At 42.2% G+C, this 23232-nt stretch overlaps 1 protein-coding gene across 2 annotated transcripts in view; it reads left to right on the forward strand.

Moving 5' to 3' along the window:
* The first annotated feature begins 2161 nt into the window (after positions 1-2161).
* The window catches only part of tox3 (TOX high mobility group box family member 3), a 167723-nt gene continuing 146652 nt past the window's right edge, over positions 2162-23232 (forward strand). The window contains exons 1-2 of one of the 2 annotated variants that reach the window (XM_037096023.1): positions 2162-2326; positions 12524-12589. The gene's annotated coding sequence lies outside the window, so the exon portion shown is untranslated. The remainder of the gene's footprint in view (positions 2327-12523; positions 12590-23232) is intronic. The other variant, XM_037096022.1, reaches the window with a different exon arrangement.

The following is a 23232-nucleotide window of genomic DNA, read 5'->3' on the forward strand; positions in this document are numbered from 1 at the left end:
TACTCAGTAATGGACCATTTATATGATATGTATAATGGGCTGCCACAAATATTCACAAGTAGTGGTCTTATTTTCAGCCAGCCTCTCTTTAAAGATGTGTTCTTCACAGGGTATCTTTTGTGAATATATGATCAGAGGCACGACAGCCCTGGTCTTTAATCTTACACTGGCCTTGAAGAATGTCACTGATTCCAACCACCCTCCTCACCCAGACACCCTTCGCCTCCTCCTCCTCCTTCACCCCCACCACCACCACCTCCATCACCACCACCACTGCAGGCTACAGAGACCCATCCCATTCACACTGCGGTGCAGCAACGCAGCTTTTATTTTGAGTTGGATGGCAAAAAAAAAAAAAAAAATCACCACATATTCAAAAAAAAAAAAAACTTGTCAGGACAATCTGATCCTGACGCGACACTACGGCCTCTGGAGTGTAGTTTATCGAACACACACAGCAAAAGGATCTCTCTATGAACTACCTCCGTTGTTGCCTTGCTGCAACACAACATGTTTCAGTGTCAGGGCAATTTGTACTTGGACATCTTCTCTCTCTTGTGAGATGATCTGCAGTCTGCTTCCTTTAGATCAGGTCATGTAGTACATTTATGATTTTTTCCCCCTTTATGCCTATTTACCAGTTTGATCTATAGTTTCTCTGCAGGATTAACTATCCCCTCAATCTATCAGAGACGACTGTAGCACAGTTAAAGCGGTAGTTTGAACCTTATCAACGCCACATCATAATTATTAAGAAGTGCAATAATGATGCAGGTGATTACAGGTGATTCTATCTGGAGAAATACTGGAGATTACAAGACAAACAGCGTGGGTTTGCCCTCCGGACTGTCTGTGTTTCAGCAATGAGGAAAAGCTGCAAAGTGATGTGATCACCTTACGCAAACATCTGGCCAGCCGGCAACAGCATGAAAACAGCTAGAGCTTGAAGAAAATCCCTTTCTGTCAGCAGCTTTCTAAACATCAACCACTATTAAAGCAGTGGCACTGATCAGATTAGTTGTCTGCCCACACAGCACTGGGATCAGCTCATCTCACCATCAGGAATGTGTAAATGCAATTTTATGCTCATTTTTATCGTAGTTAAATGTGGTGTTGTACTGGGCTGCATTGAATTTAAAGGGGGTTTCTAATTTGGCAGTCTAAGAACAACACCATCACGATCAGTGTCAAAACAAATACTTCAAATCAGCCTCAAGACCAACAAGCACAAATCAGACACTTTAGTGAAAGTCTCTGAAGAATGGAAACGACACTAATATTCCAATGACCTCTGTCATTGTAGGTATATATTAACTCAACAACAAGTAACTTTTGAAACAGTCAATTTAATTCTGATACTTCTGAACGACCTACAAAGGCAAGTAAGCCCATCACTGAGAAGCAGGCCTGTCGCTTGTGTGGTTTCCAACTTATACGGGTTGGATGAGTCATAAAATGAATGTTATCTGCTTGTAAGGTAAGAGCACTACAACGAAGTAATGCATTTTATGTTATTGTTGCAATTGGCTGTTTGAAAAAGAGAACAGTATGCAAAGGATGTTATGTCTTCCTCTCACTTGCTTCCATAACAAATGTAGGCACAAACCAGATTAAGATCTTTAATGACGCATGGCAGCGGTGCTCATACAGTTTTTGTCCACAGGGGCCGCCAGAATCAAGAGAAATTAAAGTTGTTTTTTTTTTTTGTAGCTGCTTTCAAGTCGAATTTTTCACCATAGAAACATCAGACGATAAATGAGCTGAACTAGCAACAAGCTCGTTATCGTAGGTAGAGATTGAATTGTTTTGATTTCTTATTTCAACATCTGCGACAGATGTGGTGACGGGGTGAGATTTCGCCGTGTTTGTGCTGTTCCTGACCAACATTAGCAACTGTCCAATCATTTTTATCTTAAAAAGTCCCATATTACAGTGTTTTTCATCAGTTTCACACAGCTGTCAGAGGTCCCACAACTCTGTATGCGATATGCATTGCGCCAAACCCATCCGTGGTCCTGAACTTCAGTTGTCTACAAGTCGCTCTGCTGATCTCTCCTGACAGCAGTTTCTGTGCCTGCACCTTTAAATGTTAATGAGCTCAGTTTGTCAACGCCCACTTGGAGAGCCCTTCCTGCTACGTCACTCTCAGGGAGAAGAAGCCCCGTACGCTAACGGTAGCATGTGCTAATGTTTCCGGTGGATTTATCGCTATGACTCGCAGAGATTTTTTCGTTCAACCGAACCAGTTTGACCCGGAATGGGACCCAGAAGGAGAGGCTCCTGAAGAAGTACAGACTATGTGGCTGCAACAGGACGTTTCAGAACGGTCAGTGTGTCTTAATAATGTTAGTTTGTTTGTGTGTGTTGTTACAGTTGCTGCCATGTAGCTAACGGCTAACAGTTAGCGAAAGCTGTGTTTGTCTCCAACACAGTCTCCAAACTCTTGGACACTGTCGGCATCTTCTCTGTCTCATGTCTGCACATGTTTCCAGACGTTTTTACTGTGACAACCAAGCTCCATCTTAATATTATTAACATTAAACTCACTTCAAACGTTGTTGCATAGCGGACCGAAACGGAGCTAACTAGTTAGCCAGTTTCCAGCTGCCTTCTCCAGACTCCTAGGCAACTATAAATACTATCAAACCGCAGCGACACTCTTCGGTGGCTCTGGTGCAGTTGCTGGGTCCGGTATGGTTGGGACTGATCCTTTTATGAGCGTCAGTGTCGAGGCGAAGCCAGCTTTGTACCGACTCTCGTCACTGTAGCTGTCCAATGTGAAGTGGTTAGCACGCACATACAAGCTAACACGAGCCATAGCAGGCACTTTGTTGTTAAAATATGAAACGCAACCATTGTCTCTTCTGTTGTTCTGTAGCTGGGACAGAATATAGGCACTGATACTGATTTTTACAACCAAGAACAGAGCTATTTGGACACACCGAACTTCACCTCGGGGATGAACGCCCCCCTCTCTGATATCTCCCATCACCGTGCAGAGGAGGTCGGCCTATGATAATGACTCCTGTCGTTACCTAAGGAAAGGAGCTGAATCCGAGCAGCCTGTCGGAGCGCCGTGTTAGCAGTGGTTGGGCTGCAGAGACCATGCAGGAATAGCTTGTTTTCCTCATTCTGGGAGTTGGCAGGCCCAGAAAGGACCAGCTTATATATGTACCAGAGACCAGAGAAAACATGTTTTTCATAATATGGTACCTTACAGTGTAATCACTAAGAAACTCAGTTCATTTTAAACACGTTTCAAATTGTGTAAGGGTACATTTTAACCCAAACCATGTTCCCCTAAACCCAACCAGTATGTTTATTTCCCGAACAGTCACATAAACTGAAAAAAAAAAACAGGTCAACTTAGTGGCCCACACAGTCACAAAAAACATACTTCGGACTGTAGGAAGATCCATTAATATAATAATCCAGGAACACAACCAACATGAGTCACAAGGCTACGTATAATTTAGCGATTTAGCAGATACACGATGTAGTGTGAGCCAGTCAGGACAGAGAGTTTTGACCTGTGTTTCCTGGAAACCAACAAACTATGTAAATACAGTGGCTGATGGCAGGTTTCACTTTGCATGCCGACTTCATCTATTTGTTTGCAGTTTGTGTTTTAGAGCCTGTAATCATTAAAGAGAGAACACTGGTGAGTCATATGTCTGTTATGTCGTCCATTAGTCCCCCCCTTTTTTTTTCGTGGAAGGTAAACAATAGCAACTCCACAAAGTTTGTATTTGTTGGGGTATTTTTCTTTTCTTTTTTTATGATTTGAGCAGCTGCTTAATGGAGCACATGCCCAGAAAGGTAATCTCCTTGAACTAAAGGGGGGGAAAAAAAGATGTCCCTGGAGCAAAGCTGCTCACAATCCATCTCCTCCACCGCTTCCAAAGAGGATTCACTCAAAGTCAACCGCAAATGAATACAGGGACTGAAATATCTTACCATTAAGTTTTTTTTTTTGTCAAATGTCATCGCAATGAAAAGTCTGTAGGACACTGCAAATAGATTATGAACGAGTGGAAAACCCTATAAAGTCCTGGAGGCAAATAAGATTTAGCTGAAGATAAAGGTCAGGGCGCTGGAGGAGAGATACAGGGAGGCATGTGGACCAGGATGACTTGATTATCCTGGATGGGAGCACAAAGAGACATGTCCTTTTGCAACAGGGTTAGAAGAAAATACCATCTTCCAATAACAGGAGCAAAGAGGGGGCCGGCTGTAAACATCTGAAACGGAATGGAGTGAAACAATTCTGATGCTGCAAACCAAATGAGAAATTAATCAAAACACGCTCCCGCTGTTTATAATTAGCCTACTTCAGGAATTAATATTTGTACTTGGCAGTCATTTTCTAAAGAAAAAAAAAACTAAGAGCTGAATATATTTGTTTTCTTAGGGGCAACCCACTAATCTCATCCGTAAATTATAGATGACTGTTTGAGGAGTCGATCCGGTTTTGCAAGTGTTTCTGTATCTAATCTGTTCTAGAGCAAGAAAGGTGAGTCTGAGAGCTGCTGAGTCATCGCTGTTTGTATAACGTCGCCGCAGTAAATTACAACGAGCTTAGCAGCTGGCTAAAAGGGCCCGCCGCGTGAATGTGTGCATGGATGTGCTTGTAGAGTAAGGCCTTTCAAAAGAAAAAAAATGGTGCAAAAAAAGAAGGAAATTGTACTCTAAATGTCATTCATTCAGCTCGGATGTCGGGGTGACCTTCAGCAGAATCAACTCTTCCTATTGTGAGCGTGGACGAGTGGGCTCTGTAAAATATCAAATTTGATAAGAAAAAAAAAGAAAAACGTAAGGAATGAAAGCATGAAAGCGAACGTGTGATGGTAGCCGGTGTTTGGTCAGTGTGGGTTCAGATGTGACTGTGTGTTATCTACATGCATGGAGGGTTACCCATTGTGTGTCATTTGTTGTTGCACTGCTTTTTGTTCAGCAGATAACCTTTGTGAATGCAGTGATAATGACTGCTGAACATCTTTAAAATCTTTGATTAGTTGGAATGTTTAACTACAATAGAGCTTACTTACAAAAGCAAAAGTAATGCAGGATAAATTGCTTTAATTGAGCGTTTGCTAAACCCCTCTTTTGTTTGTCCAATCATGGCAGCTCTTCAGTGTATAACTGGGCGGGCATTCAATTTTCATGGGGGGGGGGGGGTCACAGTTAAAAAATGTACTTGTGTGGTTGGATAAGGCAGTCAGGAAAGTCTGAATCTACACAATTAGTACAGTTGTAGTGGTTTTTGGACCGAGTGCAACACCGTTCGTCCACTCTTCCCTGAACTTTTTAAACAAGTCCTCATCAGTCTGGCCCGACTCGATACAAAAGCCATCAGCACTGCCTGTTTCCTCTTCTGTGATGGCCCAGGCCCAGCATTTTTTTTTTCTAAAGAAACTTCTCATATCTGTTATTATTACATTAGTCCGACTTACGTCTGGTCCAGATGAGTCCAGGGCAGTGACAGGTGGGACAGAGGTGACTCAGTTGGCGAGCCCAGCCCCACAAGGCCCGTCCTTGCAGCTGGGTCTCCTTCAGACTTAACTAAACATAGCCTGTCTGACTTTGGATGTCTCCACATGCTAAAGCAGTGTGTATATGCAGTAAAAGGTAGGACTTGTTCATCTTTTGGAAGCTGATGTCTAGTTTTAAAAAAGATACTAATCAGAAACACAAAAGCGAAAGTGTAACAGATGGACTGAACATTTTGTCTTTTCTTCTGCAGATGTTAGCTTGTCCAGCTAACTACCCTGCCCCCTATAAACCTACCATCGCTTCCAAAGCCAAGCAGCTTTTTGTTCGTTCACTACTGCACATTAACTTGTGGAGTTCAGATCTGACACATACATGATAAACATCAGTATCAGCCGGTGTTCACCTTGTTGACTGCGAGGACTACGGGCAAATAATGACATTCATCTGATGTGTCACGTCGTGTTTGCGCTGGCACGTTCATGAGCTATTGGCTTGTGTGATCCCTTCCATCAGTTTGTAAGGCTATACTATGGAAATGTTCTCATCACTAACTAGGTAGCAGGCTGAAAAAGCATTTCTGAAGCAGGTACTTTTAAAAAAAGAAGGCTTTTCATGTGAGAGATGGTTCTTACAAAGGTTGGTTTATAAACGTGTATGATCTTTAAAAGTTAGTGTCATGAAGGGCTTAGAAACTTTATAAAACATTTATTATAAAGATTTTTCTTTTCCTGACACAAAAAGTTTTGACTTTTGTTTTTTTAAAACATCGTATCGACATCGGCCCAGAATTTCACAACGGTGCATCCCCAACAAAACATATTTGCTAAGTTTAAGCTCCAACAACCTTGGCCAAACCTTTCACCTGAGATAGAGTTAAAGCCTTAAATCCGTCCTTATCCTCAAATCCACACTTCTTGTAAAAGTGAAACTTATGGTTTGGAAAAACGAATATTAAAGGATAAATCTGACCTCAGTCTGGCATCACCAAGTATGTTTTTCTATAGTAAGCTTGTGAGCTTTTTATGTCAACAAAACATATATATAGTTAAATTTTTACTTGTAATTTTATGGATGACCAGTACAAGAACAATGCTGCTGCTTTTCCTGTGTGACTCAATCAATCAGCAGTCTAGCTACAAATGAGTTAAGTCCTCATTTCTCAGCTGGAAACCTGGTTTTAAACCAAAGATGACCCATCATAACTCTGGCTGTGACACGAACATTCTCACTATTTTCACACAGACGTCCGTTCAGCTCTGTTACTACATCCACTTCTGAAGGCAGAACAACAATGCCCCCCTAACTCTGTGTTCGTACTTTATTACAGAGGCGAGACAGAATAAATAAGAATCAAATAAGCCTTTGAAGAAATTCTAGCTGCGATTCTGCCACCGTAGTCACTGTAAACTCCACAGGTTGCCTCACTCGAATGCTTGGGAGACGTAGCAAACTTAAGCTTTGAGGAGCGAACGGTCAGCGGCTTCCTGGTGATTGTTTTGAAGGCGTTGGAGATCATTTTCTTAACTGTTTACTGATATGTCTGCATGACCTGATGACCGCAACACGACATCCTACCAGCTGCAGAACTGAGCTCTAACCTCCCTGAAGAGCAGGTGGAGGAGAATCATCTCTTTTCTTTGAGGATACACAAAAGGATCACATATACCGCATGTGTTCCAGATAGCAAATGAGGCACATACACACATTTGCATGTATGTACTTTCCTGTTTGGAGTGCTGGAAACAAATCCATTAGGATAACAAAGGCTAATTATCACAATGATTTCTGCAGCAGCCTTCATGTTCACCATGACAACAGGGCTAATACCCCTGAACATCTGTAGAAGGGTCGCTTAACGCACATCAAATAACAGTAATAGTCTGCTAATGGCGTTATTGCCCGCTGTGTCATCATGCCACAGTCCTGCACGCCTGGAGGGGAAAAACTGAAAAATCTACTCTGTTGTTTCGAGTCAGAACCCTCGTGGTTTAAATATTGAGATTATTCTCTATTTGTTTACCTTACTGTGTCTCTGCTCTTGTTTGTTTGAATTTGATTATTGTGACTGGAGCAGAAAAAAAAAAAACCCTCGAAGGCTGGATGGATGCCTTTTAGCCAGCATGTTTGTTTGTCTGCAGATTGTTAATAACAAGCTCTCTCCCCCCTCTCTCTCCATGATTGGGCCATGAGGAATGTGACCTCATCTCTGGGAAAAAATAATTAGGACGGCCGTCCAGAGCGGCTGAGAAAGCCCCTCTGTCTGCTTCCAGAAGCAGCACTGCACAAAGACAGTGCTCTGTTCTTGATGCTATCCCCGCCTTGATATTTACGTCTCGGCTTCTGCTCAATAATCTTTATGCGGGTGCTGAATAGAAACCGAGTTTGGTCGCTTGTGAACAGGCAGCTGCGTTTTAGAATTAGATTAGCCAGTTTGTGTAAAGGCTGATTACAGGTTTTTACAGAAACAAAAAGGCGACGTGTCAGGTTTGATCTCCTTTTTTTTTTTCCCCAGCTCATAAAAACGTCTTATTGTCGCGGCATGCTATTAGCGTCCAATCATAAATAAATATGACAAGCTGCTGAACGACTGTTGCACAGCATAAAGCTAGGGGTCGAAGGGAAGGAGAACGGTTTGCATTTCATCGTGTAGGAAACAAAAGAACGCTTTGAATTCACAGTATAGGAGCTTTTTGGACGGCTAATCGCGAGCAAAGACTTCCATTATTCCACTGCAGATATCATTACCGGATACTAATGAGATATGTGCCGCTGTTTTTCATACGGTGCCATTATGTCACATAATTACTGGCTGCATTGTGTCTCTTTCAGGCCTGTTTAAGTCATTACATATTCATACGGAAGGGGAAAAAAAACACTGCACGCCCCTCGAGAACAGACCGTTACTAGACCAGCTTTGATGTTACACATGCAGTTGAACAGTTCACTTCATGTAAACACAGGTAAAAGGTTTCTGCTACGACAAATGATTGGCACACATGAACGGCATATTTGATGTTGCCCGCTTTCATCCTGCGGCCATTTCATGATGAGATATACATCTCTGCCTTTTTTTTTCCTTTTTTGCATACGGGCCACATGGATCCTAATGGTCATTTGGAGGCTGTGTTAGTCTTTTAATTAGCTGGAAAGCCTTTCCGTCAAACTGCTCTCATCCTTTACCATCTTTCAATCTCCACATGCGAGTTGTTAGGGGAGCCTGTTGTTAATGGTCTAATTGCCAATGTCCTTAAAGCTTTCCTCTGTGAGGCTGCTACACTGCTCGGCCGTGAGTGTGTGCCTGTGCACATGTGTGTGTTTTGTATGTGCATCTGTATCAACAACCCCACCGCCAGGATATAGTGTTAGCAGTTGTTTCTACAAACCACAGACACGTCCAGGTGTGTGCACTATATTGACATTTGTGCAAATTGTGCCATATGAAGGCATTTGCGTGTCATTAGACACCAGAACATTTTGTCACTGTGGTGACAAAACTGGTTGTTTTTTGGGAGATCTCAGGACATTTTCAGCCATGTTTGGGGTGACCACAAACGGATATTCTTCGGATATTAATTTAACAGATATTCTGCGTTTCGCCATTTGTAAGCGTGATGCAACTGAGTGCTGTGTTGACCAAAACCAAAACCCCAGAGCAGGGGAAATTTCCAGACGTGTTTGTGGTGACCAAAAATAATATTTTGAGCCAAACCTTGATGTTTCCAAGTGGTTTTGGTGCCTGAACCCTAACCAGAGCACAAATAGAAAATAAATTTAACCTTAACAAACACAAAGTTGCAACATAAAGAATCGTATCTGTGGATTTTGTGACAATGTATTTCTAACATTTCATCATTGAAACAAAAGAAGATCATCAGGTTTGATATAATCTCATTAACGTTTAATGGTTTTAATGACCAGTTTAATGATTTGATCCGGTGTTTGGACATACAGTGCTTAACTGTGCGTGTGTTTGGATCCGTGTCGACTGTGCTCTCTTTCTCTCTGGACTTCCACCGTTTGCTCACCCCGTTGATCACCGAATCCTCGTGAGCGTTGCACCCATGGATGTGCCTGTGTGTGCACAAAAGCCCTCCTCTGTGCAATTGTGTGCACGCAGCATCTGCTCGCTGTGGGCTGAGTGGTACAGTGTGTGTCGGCGCTCAGGTGCAGCTGCTCTTGTCTCCTGTTGCTGTGATCTCTGAGCTGAGAGGCATTATTAGCAGCCTGCAGCTCTCGTAGCCTTTTCCACCCTAATTACATACCCATCATTAAAATGCTAATTCATACTGTTAAAGGAGCAATTAAAAGGGTAATTAAAAAGGCTTTGTTCCACCAGCCTACCTGCGCGAGCGGTCTGACCGTTGCTGGTCCTCTTTTGATCTCGACTATTTCCATAATGCCCCGGGTCTAATCCCCTTATCCAGGTTCAACTGGGTGTGACTGGCTACTGGTGGAGGCTAACAGATTACAAAATACAAAGAGAAATGATCTGAATACTGTTTGCTGAAATGGAAAAAAAAAACCCTACAAAATCTTTCAATGAGTTATTTATGTCAAGCAGTAACAGAGAGGTCAGCGGAGAGATGACAGGCATCTCGTCTCTTTCATTCTTTTCATATGTAATTAGAAAGGAAACAGTTTCCTTTATGCACGCATTGTGTTGAATGACACTACAACCTATTCCAGGCTGAAATTAAAACAACATCTCTATAAATAAACCAAACCTTCAACATATAAAACAACACAAACAAGAATGTTGTTTCTGGATCTCGTGATAAAGACAACAAATCATTTCTGGAACATGTTGTTTTATTTTGAAGTCAGAGCTTTCCTAACCAGCCTTGGCACACACACTAATGTCAATAACCACTGTTGTTTCTACATAATGAAATCAGACAGTGTTTGCTTTTTACTCATATGGGTTTTTTTTTTCCTCCGTCCTAATCCTACATTACACTCTGTTGTGATATCAAACACAATGGGCCCTGGTGAATAAGTGCTGTTGTTTATCCGTTACATAGCCGCTCACTGTAGATACAGCCAGTGTTAATGAAAGTTAGCACAGATGGAACCCTCTAAAAAATGAGAAATGATGGATTCGCTCCAGCTTGCCAATGCTGCGGGCCCTATTTGGTTTCAGGGGCCGGTGAAGTGTCAGTGGTTTAATTTTATAGTGCGTAGTTTTCCCTGATTTCCCCCCGGAACGGAGCGCTGCTGGAGAATGCGGAACATCTGCCGCCACTCAGAAAGCGATACATATAAAAACCATCATTCCTATCAGAGCTGGTTGCAGCCGAGTCAAGGAAGAGAGCCAAGCACACATTAGAATAGCTGCCTTTTCTCCCCCACCTCCTCCCTGTCTCATGTTGTGCTCCTGGGGATTGGCAGTCAGAAACCTATTAAATTATCCTGTGTTGCTACAGCATTTGTAGCATTTCAAATATGAGCCCTGAGGCAATGCTGGCTAAAGGTACAGTATCAAACACGGTGAAGAAAAGCCTGCAAACTCTGTGGCACGATGTTATTATTGAGTTTTAGATAAAGTAATGCCATTATCTCACATTAATGTTTTATAGAGCATTAAAGCGGCACTCAATCTTTGTGGGAGCTTAACATTTCTTTAAAAATATTATATCACTGGTTAAATGCTTCGCTGCTAAACTCCTTTTTAAAAGATCATGAATAGGAATCAAAATGACTTTATATTGAGCCTTGATTCAGTTTTTATAAGGCGGTTGTTGTTTATTTCTCTGGAAAAGTATTAATGTTTGATAATTCCAAATGTGATGATTTTGAAATAGACTAACTTTACAAGCAGCTGTTTAAGAAACGCATTTTTTTGCATTCTGATCCATCTCAAAAGGTAATAAAATGACTTTAATTAGTAAGTTGCCTCTTGCAGATGTTAAAAAGGTCAGTGTAAGTAGTCACGAGTGCATTAAATGCATAGAAATACATTCAGTATCAAAGTTATGTCTCGTACAGTGAAGAAACACAGTGTGCGTGGCGTTGTGTTCCCCTGTTAAATGTGATTTGCAGATGCACAACACCAGCATCGGAACATAATTTGTTCATAGAGAGACAGTTTTTCATAATCGTGTGCAGTCTGTTGACAAAACGCACTTGAGACACTATTTTATAAAAGCACAATTCAGAAATAAGATAATAACCGCTTCCATTTCGACTCAGTAAACAACTTTAATCATGCGCTTTTTTTTTTGCTGTCGTGCAGCTTTATTGCATCATGATTGTGTTTCTTGATAGTTCTGCCTGCTTCCCTCTATCTGTTATTTATCTGGTTGCGTGCGCGTTCTCCTTTCCGAGGGTATGTAGTTCTACTGCCGGAGTAGAATTGAAGTCATTTAGTCTGTCATGTCTGCTTTCATTTCTGGCAAATCAGACAGAGGGGCCTGCGAGTCATTAGATGGGAATGAAGCAATAGACTGTGAAATGTAATGTATACAGCGAGAGGAAAGCAAACAATGACCTTCACAAGGAAAACAGAATGAAAATGAAGGTTAGAATGGCTGTGTGGAAGTAGCAAAACACTTATCTGTGGCCGGGGAATGAGAAGCAAAACATGGAGTGCTGCTACTGTTACGATGCAGAATGAACTTGTGTATCTGTGCACTTTATTTTTATTGTTTGTCGCCTCTTATTTCCATCCAGTATCTTTGTACACACTGTCTAAAAAAATGCAAAAGAGATGACTTCCATTTACATTTTTCGCACACACGCACACGCACGTCTTAAACTCTTGACCTTTGACAGAGGAATGTTTTCAGTATTTTGGGAACAGATCCAAACCCACAGTGCAGGAGACTGATCGATATCAGGTTCATAGGTGTGCTCCCAGCACAGAGAAAGTCCTCATAACTGCACAACACATAAGACACCTTGTGCCTTCCACTCACAACTCATGAGCATTTTTTGATCTTTCATCTCGTAAGTTATTCCAAAGTTTAGGCAGGTTAGGCACCAAGACTGGACCAACACTAAAGATGTTTGTGTGTTTTGTGTTTTGTTTTAGTCTGACTCGTGACAGCACTGTGCTTATGCTCTGGTTAGATTAGCGCACGAAGACCACTTGGTTAGGGTGAGTAAAGATAATGTTCTGGCTTAAAATACCTGTTTTGACAGCTGAAGATGTCCTGACTTGTTCCGAGGTCTCCTTAAAAACATCCAGTAGTATCACCCTTGGAAATATTGAAATCCTGTGGTCCCTTGTCAGAAATATTCAGTGGTACATTATTGCAACGATAAAAGAGGAAGCTGAGAACAAAACACTCATGCATGCTGCATGTAATCTTATAAATCGTCTCCAGTGATGTCACCGAGTGAATGAGTTGCATCATGGGTATAGTAGTCTCCAGGTTTTGAGTGGAGTAAATATTCTTTTGATCATTTGTTTTTAGATTGTCCATACTGAGTCCAACAACAGTATAGGAGTGCCATGCTAGACTAGGGGACTGCTTTTGAAACCTGTTGCCTACATTACCCACAATGCAACATAACAACTGAGTGACATCACTTGGAGATAACTGATCAGATTACATGCATTTTCCTCAGGAGCCACAAGGGGCTTTATAATACTTTGTTTACTGATCTTGGTAATACTGCACATCTGAACAAACTTCAGAATTTGTGGAGTCGCCCTTTAAATGGTGACAGCTTGTGTCTGCTGTTTCATTGTTGCAGTAATGTATTTCCACATTCACATATTTATGCTGTATATAACAGAAACATGGATTTTCTGCATGCTGTTAGTAGCTGATGTATTCAGGCGTGTATTTGTTAATAATACGAATATAAAGTAACCAGCTTGCTTCGTTTTACCCTCAAGAGCAGCTGCCTCTGGGAAATGTTTGCATAAATAAAACTCCAATCTCTCTCTGCCAGACCTCTCTGTTACTTTGTTTTCTTCTTTACTGTGAGACCGTGTTTTTAAGTAACCTTTAGATCTCCCTTTAAGCATAGCCACAAGTTTGTCTGCTTCTCTGATCACTAGTTTAATTTTTCTTCAGCCAGTGTTGTTGTTTTGCTCGTTGTTCTGCTGGACCCTGATGCCCCCACTCATACTTAGCCAAACACCGTCCCCCATGGACTCATGGGATATTTGATACAAGTTTGCCATACTCGACGTTACACTCCCCCCACCTCCTCCTCTGGCGCTCAGTTGTGGATAAATGTAATCTGGACCAAATTGTCCCCACTTGTTAAAAAAAATAGGCTCTATTGGAGGTCCAGAGATGGGTTTGCAAATGTCAAATTGGTCATGGTGCAGCTCGGGAGAGGAAAAAGACAAAACAAATAGACAGCTGGTTCCAATTATGGTTTTACTAGGCGCTGATGGGCCAGTAATTACAGGATTAGAGACGTGTAACTGCACACAGCTTTGGGTGCTGCTCTCCAAGTTTAGAGAGGGAAAGAGAGACTGGTGCGAGCTGACGCCAGAACAGCTCAAACAGTGATGTTTGCACATTACAGCAGCAAAAGCCGCGTACGTCACTCATTGTGTCCGTTGGCCGGAGATCTGCTGAGGCTGCGGCTGTGACATTTGAGGGTTCTGTCTGTGTCAAAACATTCAGCGCTGCTAAAAGATCATCTCTGGGCTTAAAGTCTTTTCCCCTTCACGGCTAGTGAAGGTGGAACTGCTTTCCGTGCAACTTCATTGTTCTCAATAAATGTGTTAATGACAATAAGTAGAAACAGATTAACATGCACCCCACTTGTTCCTTAAAACACAAAATGTAAATCAAGACTTTCAGGAAATAGGAATTTTAGACATAATGCAACAAGTCATCACACCTAAATGACTGAATATGTAAAAGTAAAAGATCATGTTTTAAGGAGAAATAAGTATGTTACTTACATCAATATACATTTACATATCTTAATTTGTGTGCGACATACATCACGTTACATTTTAAAAAGTTAAAACAAGTCAACATTCACCTTTGGTTCTCCTGGGTGAAGGTCTGGATGGGATAGATCCATTTAACCACCCCAAACACCTCACTGTGATAGTTAGTGTGCTTTAATCCACGTCTGCCGACTTCCCTCTTTGCTCCCGTCATAATTACTAAGACTAAGACAACCTATATGGCCGCAGTTCTGATGAGGATGGGCTTACATTGTGTGTGACATACATCACATTACATTTTAGAAAGTTAAAACAAGTCAGCATTCACCTTTGGGGTGGTTAGATGGGTCTGTCACACCCGGACCTTCACCCAGGAGAACCAATCAACGTTAACCGACTTCCTCCTTTGCTCCCGTCATAATTACTACCTGCCTACTCCCTGCCTAACATTAAATGTAAAACATGAGTCATAGCCTATTATGATTTTATTTAATGCTGCTTGATTCTGTGGGTCAGCTTTAGATTATGGGTAACGCAACATTTCTTCTACTATAAACATAATTTTACTCTGTCCATCATACTGAAATGTTACAAGGAATGTATAATTAAAGCACAATGACTTTACCACTAGTTAGTATTTTGTGTTCTTGAAAGTCATTTTGTCATGCCTTATTTTTTTTATCCTAATATCTATTTTTCCTTCAGCTCAAGTCAGTGTTTTAGTTGCCTGACTTCAACCAATACTCCAAACATAACGTTAAAAAAACATTATCACTGAATGTAATCTCAGGAATTGCAATCATCTAACAGGTGGTTCGGATAAACGTATTGTCAGAATGTATTACCAGAATGGGTTGTGGCCCAGAAGTGTGTTTTGAGGCTTGTCCTGGTTGCCTGACAACCTCACATAGATGACTAGGCTCACTTGCCTGGTCGCCAAGAAATAGTTACCACATGTCACTCCCCATAAAACCACATGTTCCGTTTGAATTATCTTGTTTATGTAATCAGCGAGCTTTAGAGGCATCGGTAAGTTGTTTCTTTGAAGCTTTGGACGGAGGCAGGTTAGCTGTTTCCAGTGCTTACAGGTCCAGAATGTTATCGATCTTCTCACAAACCCTCAAAAAGCTCATGTTTGACTTGTTTCTGCGTTCTTCCCTTTTTCTTTCCATTACCAAAGTTTTGTGTTTAGTCAGTTAGTCACACTTTCACTTATTTGCTAGCAGTGGAACTACCCAACTCTTTAATAGAGCCTGAGACTGAAAACACAGACCATGTCAATGTGGAAAAAATAACTCAAACATCATCTCATTAAAAACACCAAGTAGGCAAAATCAGAGCTGTGGCGACAGTGAGGACATCATAACGCAGTCTGGGAGCTTTAAACCTGACATAGGTTTTTCCCCTGAGGTCCTAATGGAAGAGAGGAATGGCCGGAGCTGTGGACATGCCAGCCCGAGGTGTCTTAATAAATTTCAGACAGAGGGAACTGAGATGTCTGCAGGTCTCCTCTGCTCTAATGTGGGCTGAAGAGACACTGGTCTGTGTCAGCACTGGTAACTCTGGACCTTTTTGTCTCCCCTGTGTCGTATAAAGTTGACAATGGCAGACACAAGGCATGTTACAGGGAGCCCGATGAGTAGAATTACTCCTCTCTAATGTCTCTAGCCAGTTATTTATCCACTGCTATTGTGTTTTTTAAAAGTGGATTAAGCTAAGAGGATGACTCACATACTTTTAGAGCTAAACCTAAAACAATGAATCATATTCAAACAAAAGAAAAGTGAAAATCAGCTGCTATTTTGATAAAAAAAAAATTAATCATTTGAGGCAATTTACAAGTAAAAAAAAGGTATTTTCTGGTTTTCAACATTTTGAGACAGGATTTGATGATTTCTTTCCCACCTATGATTTAATAAACTTAATTGTTTTTATTAAAAGATGCAATACGTAAGAATTGGCCACATTTTGAAGTCATACCACAAACAAATAGGGTGGAGAAAATCACCAGAGTGATAGTAATTCCCAACTAATCAAAGCATCAGTCTGTGAGTGTGAGTGAATGTGTATGTGCACAGGTTTGCTTGTGTATGTTAGCTGTAAGCGTGTGTTAATGTGCATTTGTAAACAGTTATGTTTGCATTTGTCTTTTTGTATCGGTATTCATGGGTTTTTAGTGTCTGTGCATGTGTGTAGAGAGTATGTACCTGCTGAGAACACACACTGTGTCTTTATAAGCTGTTGAGCACCAGATGTTTGATACAGAGACATAATATCAGTAATATGTTGGCATATTATCAGGTCTGTACATAGTGTGTATGCATGTCAAGCAAAGTATATATGATTGCATGTGTCTGTGTGTGTGGCGTGGTCCGCCTCCATGCCCACACAGCCACACAGACATTGACAGTGAGGACGCAAACAAATGTTGAGCACTTCTCAAGGCCCCGGGCTGAGCCCCTTGGCCCCTGGGACCGAACACCATGTTGTCCCCCCGGATCATGTCAGGGAAAAGTCCTGCCGTGTGCCACAGCTTGGCCTCCCTCCAAAGGGAGAGCTGCTGGGGAGCATATGTTGGATGTGACACATGGTTGCACCGACACACGTGTACGTGGCCATGCATTTATACAAACAACAACCCCCACACCCCTACACCCACACACACACACACACTCAAAACCACCTGGATATAACCACTAACACACAAACTTGCATGCATGCACACCACACTGTGACCATATACATGCACAGATTCGCACTCAGAGACCCACTCACTCACATCTTGATCTCCAGTTACACAAATTGCTGCTTCCCCAGCAGCACATTCTCCCAGCCCCCTCCGCTGCAGAGCCAACAATACCATAGCAACCAGCTGGATTACATCCAGCATAATATGTATTAGATTTGATGGAGTCAAAGTGCTAGCCACAATCTAATTAAAGCTAATGTGTTTATATTTGTGTTGTGTGCTGCTGATTGCAGTCTCAGTGGACTGCAGCGGGGCTAGCGCTGACATGGTGAGGCCAGTGTTTTGGCTGTTCAGACGTTCCCTGTAATTGAGGCCGCTGCGTTAGCTCGCTCTGATTGGTTGGCTTTCCTTGTTCTCCTTGTTAAACAGATGCTGGGTAAATATAAAGGTCCGTCTCCACCAGGCACGTTTTTTGATCCAGGAGTTGATGTGCATATGTTGGAGCCGACGTGGAGTCATTTTGTTGAGCCGAGCTGTGTCCACCAGGCGTGGATGTGGGGTGACAGCCAGACTGGAGCCTCGCGGCGCTCTCTGCTGTCCTTCATTCACCTCCTCTATGGTTATATTCTGGGTACACTGTTGTCTGTGTGGTAGAACAAGTGTATGGATCTGTCTATGCAGTTGTTTAATTACAAGGACAGAATATGTAGAGGTCATTTTATTGCACCAAAATGTAATTATTTACTGAAACCTATGCAGGAGTTATTAATTCATTTCTCTGGGATGGAATGCTCTGTAGTCTGCTTCGTTGTTGGTACAGCTGAAAATTTAGTTTCCTAATACTACTCATATTACTTAGGTTACTCAATTTGCAATAATTCGGGTTACTTAGTCATCGTGCACGACACTTGTTAAGCAGTCCATAAAACACCTGAAGTATAAAGGGACTTTTGTATTCCAAGTCTCCAGAAGCCCCGAAAGTCCGCAATGATTTGAAAACATATTTACACCCTCAGCTCACTTAATATCGGATGTTTCCTTTTACCTTTGCAGGTGCAGTAAAAATTGTAGCTTGAAAAACGTGCAGATAACATATTTTCAAATACATTTAGGTTCTTTGGACTTTTCAGGGTTTTTTTTTTGTTGCTATTTTAAAACAAGTACACCAATTTATGCCAGAGACCGTACAGAGCTCTGAGCCCCCCAGCTGTTTCATTCAAAGATAAGTCCAGTTTATTACAAACAAGATGGCTGCATCCTCGACAATATTGACTGTTAATGTCAAGTTACAGATGGCTGGAACATGTGGACAATAGAGGCTGCCTGTTCTGCTGCAGAGACACGACTACCGTTTTAATCACGTCATGAAGAATACTGCTGATAGCAGGATGTGTCGTGAGTCTTTTGACAGCAGCTGTGTGAGAAATCGGACTGTGGAACTGCTCAGACTGCGAGACAGCCGCCCAGAATCCTGGACCTGCGAGAAATCCATCGGATTATGCGAAGAACCTGATCGGTGATCATTCAGGCAATCAGTCGGGTGTCATTACCCCCCAAAACTACAGGTCATAGGACGACCAATCAAAAAGCAACCCAATCTGGGAGTAAAACTAAAGCTTTGTTTTCTCGCTTTAGTGTTCTTTGATAATGAATTTCGTATTGGTGGACATGAGATTGTTGGTCCAATAAAACTTGATTGAATTAAGATTAATCCCCCGAGAAAATATTTCCATTGTGTTAGTAGTTTTGTGTTGTAATTAAAGCCGGATTGAAATCCAGTATAACCAATTCACAAACATATATATGATTCACTGACTCATTCAAAATGTAAATGTATGTTTGTTGATGTCGATTGAGGAGACGCGTCTGATTTATACGCCTCAATGTGTTTTTCAAACTACAATGTCTATTTCCACCACTTCATATTTCAAGCAAAATGCACATCACCTGAAGGGAAGTACATCATCTCTCCAGTGTAAACACTGATAACTCACGGCGTGACACTCTGAGATTTTCATATCATGATGAAGAGAGTCAATCCGCGGCAGAGAGCAGTATTGGATGAAGTCGCGCTCTCCTCTCAGCCTTGTAAAGTACAGAGTGCCCGGCTCTCGCAAGGTAACCATCTTTCTCGGCTGTCCGTCTCATTCACTTGTAAAACATAGCTATACTTTATAGGCTTGTTACTGCCACAGGGTTACTCTTTTATTTATTAGCCTGTCCACAGTGAATGGATGTGTTTCTGTCTGTGATGTGAACCCCTTGAAGTGAGCCTGATTCCTGTGTTGCTTCTGTCAGGCTTGGACAGGAATGCTAATGCTATCAGACAATCAGTCCCCTGCCTGTGGGTGGATAGGACTTGTGTTTGTGTGCGTGCGTGTGTGTGTTTGTGTGCTTGCATCCATGCAAGAGAGATGTGATTAAGACACAAGCACGTGAAGTGTTCCCTTATGGATCCTTCCCTGTTAAATAGTCACATAACAGATATAAAAAAGAGCCAATTTTTTTTTTTTTGACTCAGAGCTGAAAACGCATCTTATCTTTTCCAACTGTTTCACTGATTGAGCTGTCTGAATATTACATTTTAGCTTCATCCTTCCAGAGGGCTTTCTGGGGGGGGTGGGGGGTCTGGGGCACCGCCTGCCACATAAGGTGACTCGATGCATCTTGGACCACTGAGCCTCGGCGCATTGAACTCTGAGATAAATGATAAAAGGGAGCTAATCTTCAATGGCATGCCATCATATCTCATTTCCATAGCAGCCCCTCTCATTGTAGCAGGATCAAATCTGAGCTGGCACAGAACAGTTGTTTCCATTTGATATGCCCCTCTGCCCACTGCACCATAATGGCTGGCCCCGCAATAAGGATATACTTTTTGATTGCCAGTGAATATCCTGCAGCGATTCAACGCTTTTTCTCCCTCCTGACGGTGAGCGCGGAGCTCCATTCTGCTTCTCGCAGCTGAGTTCATCTCGATTTGGACAGGGAAGGCAGAGGATGGAGGGGAGAAGAAAAGAGAACAGATTTTAGTGCACTCTCTGTTCTCGGCGATAATGAATGCTTTGTCAGGGAGAATCCATCAACGGTCACTGTGGGGGGAGGAAATGTCAGGGAAAGTTATGGTTTGTTGGCTTTTAACCCACGTGGCCCGGCTCCGCAAAGTAATTGAAGTACAGAAAATGTCATGTTGTTGCACTTCATCTATTTGTATAGCTGTCTCCCAGGATAAATAGAAATATTGCTGTGGCAACACAACGAACAACAAGCCCAGTGTCTTTGTAGATCTGCAAAGTGTGGGTGGAAGGTTGATGTAACGTACAATACACCACATCGCACATCCCAAATGTGGCAAAAAAAAAAGAAAGAGAATCTCTATCGATTCTTGTTCTTCTGACTATTTGTGGGCTTTTTATGCTCTTGTGCCTCTCTCAGAAATAGCTTCTTCTTCTTTTGTCAATTTGTAGATTGTGGAGCTCCGAGTCAAAAAAAAAAAAAAAAAAAAAATCCGGGTTTGATGATTGCAGCCTTGTCGAAAGCAGTCGGGTATCTGTGTGATATGGACAGGAAAGGCATGAGTAGTTCACAAGGCATGAAAGGAGGAGATCTGTGTATGCCGTATGCGCTCGCGCACACACACACACACACACACACACACACACACACACACACACACACACACACACACACACACACACACACACAGAGTCTTCAAGGTGTTTCTCTGTGACAAAAGACAGATATGATGCTAAAACAGGTCATTTTCCTCGCAGGGAGTGTCAAAATTATTGGCTTCCCATTCAATTTCAGAAAATATTCCATTGCAGGCTTTTTATCTCTTGACTGTTAAATTTAACACTGACTGATGGCTGCTGTAAAGCAGCATTTTAAAAAGGGACAGTTCCCACTAAAATACATATTACTGTAGTGCTTTTTGTTCATCTAGATTTTTCTCTGGTGCTAGTTGCCGACATTTAGAGACATCCTGAATATGATGGAACTAGATGGCGTTCGGCTAGTAAAAGGAAACTTTGAACAAAAACTCATCAGCAGTTTATCGTTCGAAAAACTACGGGTCGTGGGGATTTTTCTGGGCAAGGGCAGGATACACCCTGGACAAGTCACCAGCTCATCACAGGGCCCTTCACTGATGGCAGAGGCCGCCATGCAAGCTGCCAACTGTACTTTAGGAGCAAGTTGGAGTTCAGTATCTTGCTCAAGGACACTTTGCAATGCAGCCCAGCTCAGCCTGGGAGAGCTGGGATTTGAACCAGTGACCTAACAATTACGAGCTGACCTGCTCTACCCGCTGAGTTACTGATAATAACTCATAGACATGGTTGAAGCTTGTACTAAACCTCCATGATGCACGCTGTGATACTGTTGGCAGGTGTAATTCAGTACGAAGAAGTTCTATGGATTATCTTGAGTAATGGGGTCTGTTGAGTTTTTCCAGATGTGTTTTTATTAGTGCATTAAAGGAGACCTATGGGGATTATTTTCCCTTTTTCTTCCCTCATTGTTTTAAATTTGTTTGTTTGCACATAAAAGAACAGCGCTCCTCTCTCCCACAGTAAACTCTGCTCCTCAAATGCCTCATCAGTAGCCCTACCTTCAATTCTGTGACTTTGTGACATCACCATGACACACATTTGCATTAGCGGTGCCTCGTGGCTAGTTTGCCATGCAAGAGATTATTTAGCACTGCTGCTCAGTTGTTGTTAGCGGCGTTGGGTCAAGCGTGTGTGAGCTGACCAATCAGAGGAGACTGGGATTTCAGGAGGGGGGGGCACTTAAAGAGACAGGAGCTAAAACAGAGCGTTTGACAGTGTCTTTTTAGCATTACATCATGTAAACCTTTTCTATTAGTAACTCAATTAAGGCATGCACCAGAAGAGCAGCACATTTAGATGTGCTGTCCTGTTAATATACCTTGAATATAAATAAATCATTCACTGGAAGACTTTGTGTTCCATAAAAAAAATGGTGGTTATAATTCCACCCTGCCAGCCAGCAGCTGGATATCTTACTTAAGAACATACTAACTTTAACCTTGTCTGTGTCCTTAATGCTTTCCCAGTTTAATTATATTCCTCGATCTTAGCCCTCGACAGTACACCCATCCATGTCTAACTAAAGGCCAGTGGAAGATGGGGCGGATACATTGCAGCCAGTTCTAATTGGAGAGAGCCTGCCTGTCTGTGTTGTTTAGTGATCCATGGATGGACCCTTTCCTCCAGTTAGAGGTAGCTGGGCTTGAATGACACCTCCACGTTAGTGAAAGGTGCACAACCTCAAACTGATCAGCTTCTTTAACCGTTGAAGCATGGCTTCCCGCGCAGCCTTCCCCACATCCAATTCTGGAGGCCAGAAATAACTGTCAGCGTCGGCCCAACTAGGCTCCGAGAATCCAGGGTCTCTGTCCATCGCTGAAGGGGCCGACATTCTTTTTGTGAGTAATGGGGGAAATGTGTGAGGCTTTATCTCCCATCCATCCCCGCGTATTGTTTGACTACCCTGCCCTGACAATGTAAACGCTCTCGAGTCAGAGTTCACCGAGGTCGTGGTTGGTGTTTATTGACCCGGAGTGAAAGAAAAGAAAAAAGAAAAACTAGGAGGGAATATTTTTGATGTGCATTTTTTAAAACTGATGGAAACCAAAACATGCTTCTCTCCTGGAAACGGCCTGTCACAGACGTCACGGTATCACAGCGCTGAGCAGCTGATGTGTTTTGATTCTGGCACTGTATGTCGAGCGGCGCACAATGATTTGATTCAAATGTTATGATTGGAAGGATGGCAAAAAAAATAAAAAAAATCTGCAATCTTCAGTAATTGTTCCCCGGAATGAAATTGATTCACACCCAACCGAGCATGAAATAACATTGGCAGATGACACTGCTGTTACTGTGCCTGAAACACAACACGATTCTAATAGGAATAATCAGCACCTTCTTGCAGAGGAGAGACACACACACATACACACTCTCTCGCACACACACACACACACACACACACACACACACACACACACACACACACACACACACACACATCCATATCTTCTTCAAGCGATTAGCTGATGCAAACTGTTATACCTGATGGGGTTGTTAAAGTGAATGAATTCATCCCTGGAGCTCTAAGAAATGTATAATTTTGAATCTTTAACATGAGTCACAGCTAAAAG

The sequence above is a fragment of the Acanthopagrus latus genome, chromosome 4 (genome assembly GCF_904848185.1).
Source record: "Acanthopagrus latus isolate v.2019 chromosome 4, fAcaLat1.1, whole genome shotgun sequence".
NCBI classification, from domain to species: domain Eukaryota; kingdom Metazoa; phylum Chordata; class Actinopteri; order Spariformes; family Sparidae; genus Acanthopagrus; species Acanthopagrus latus.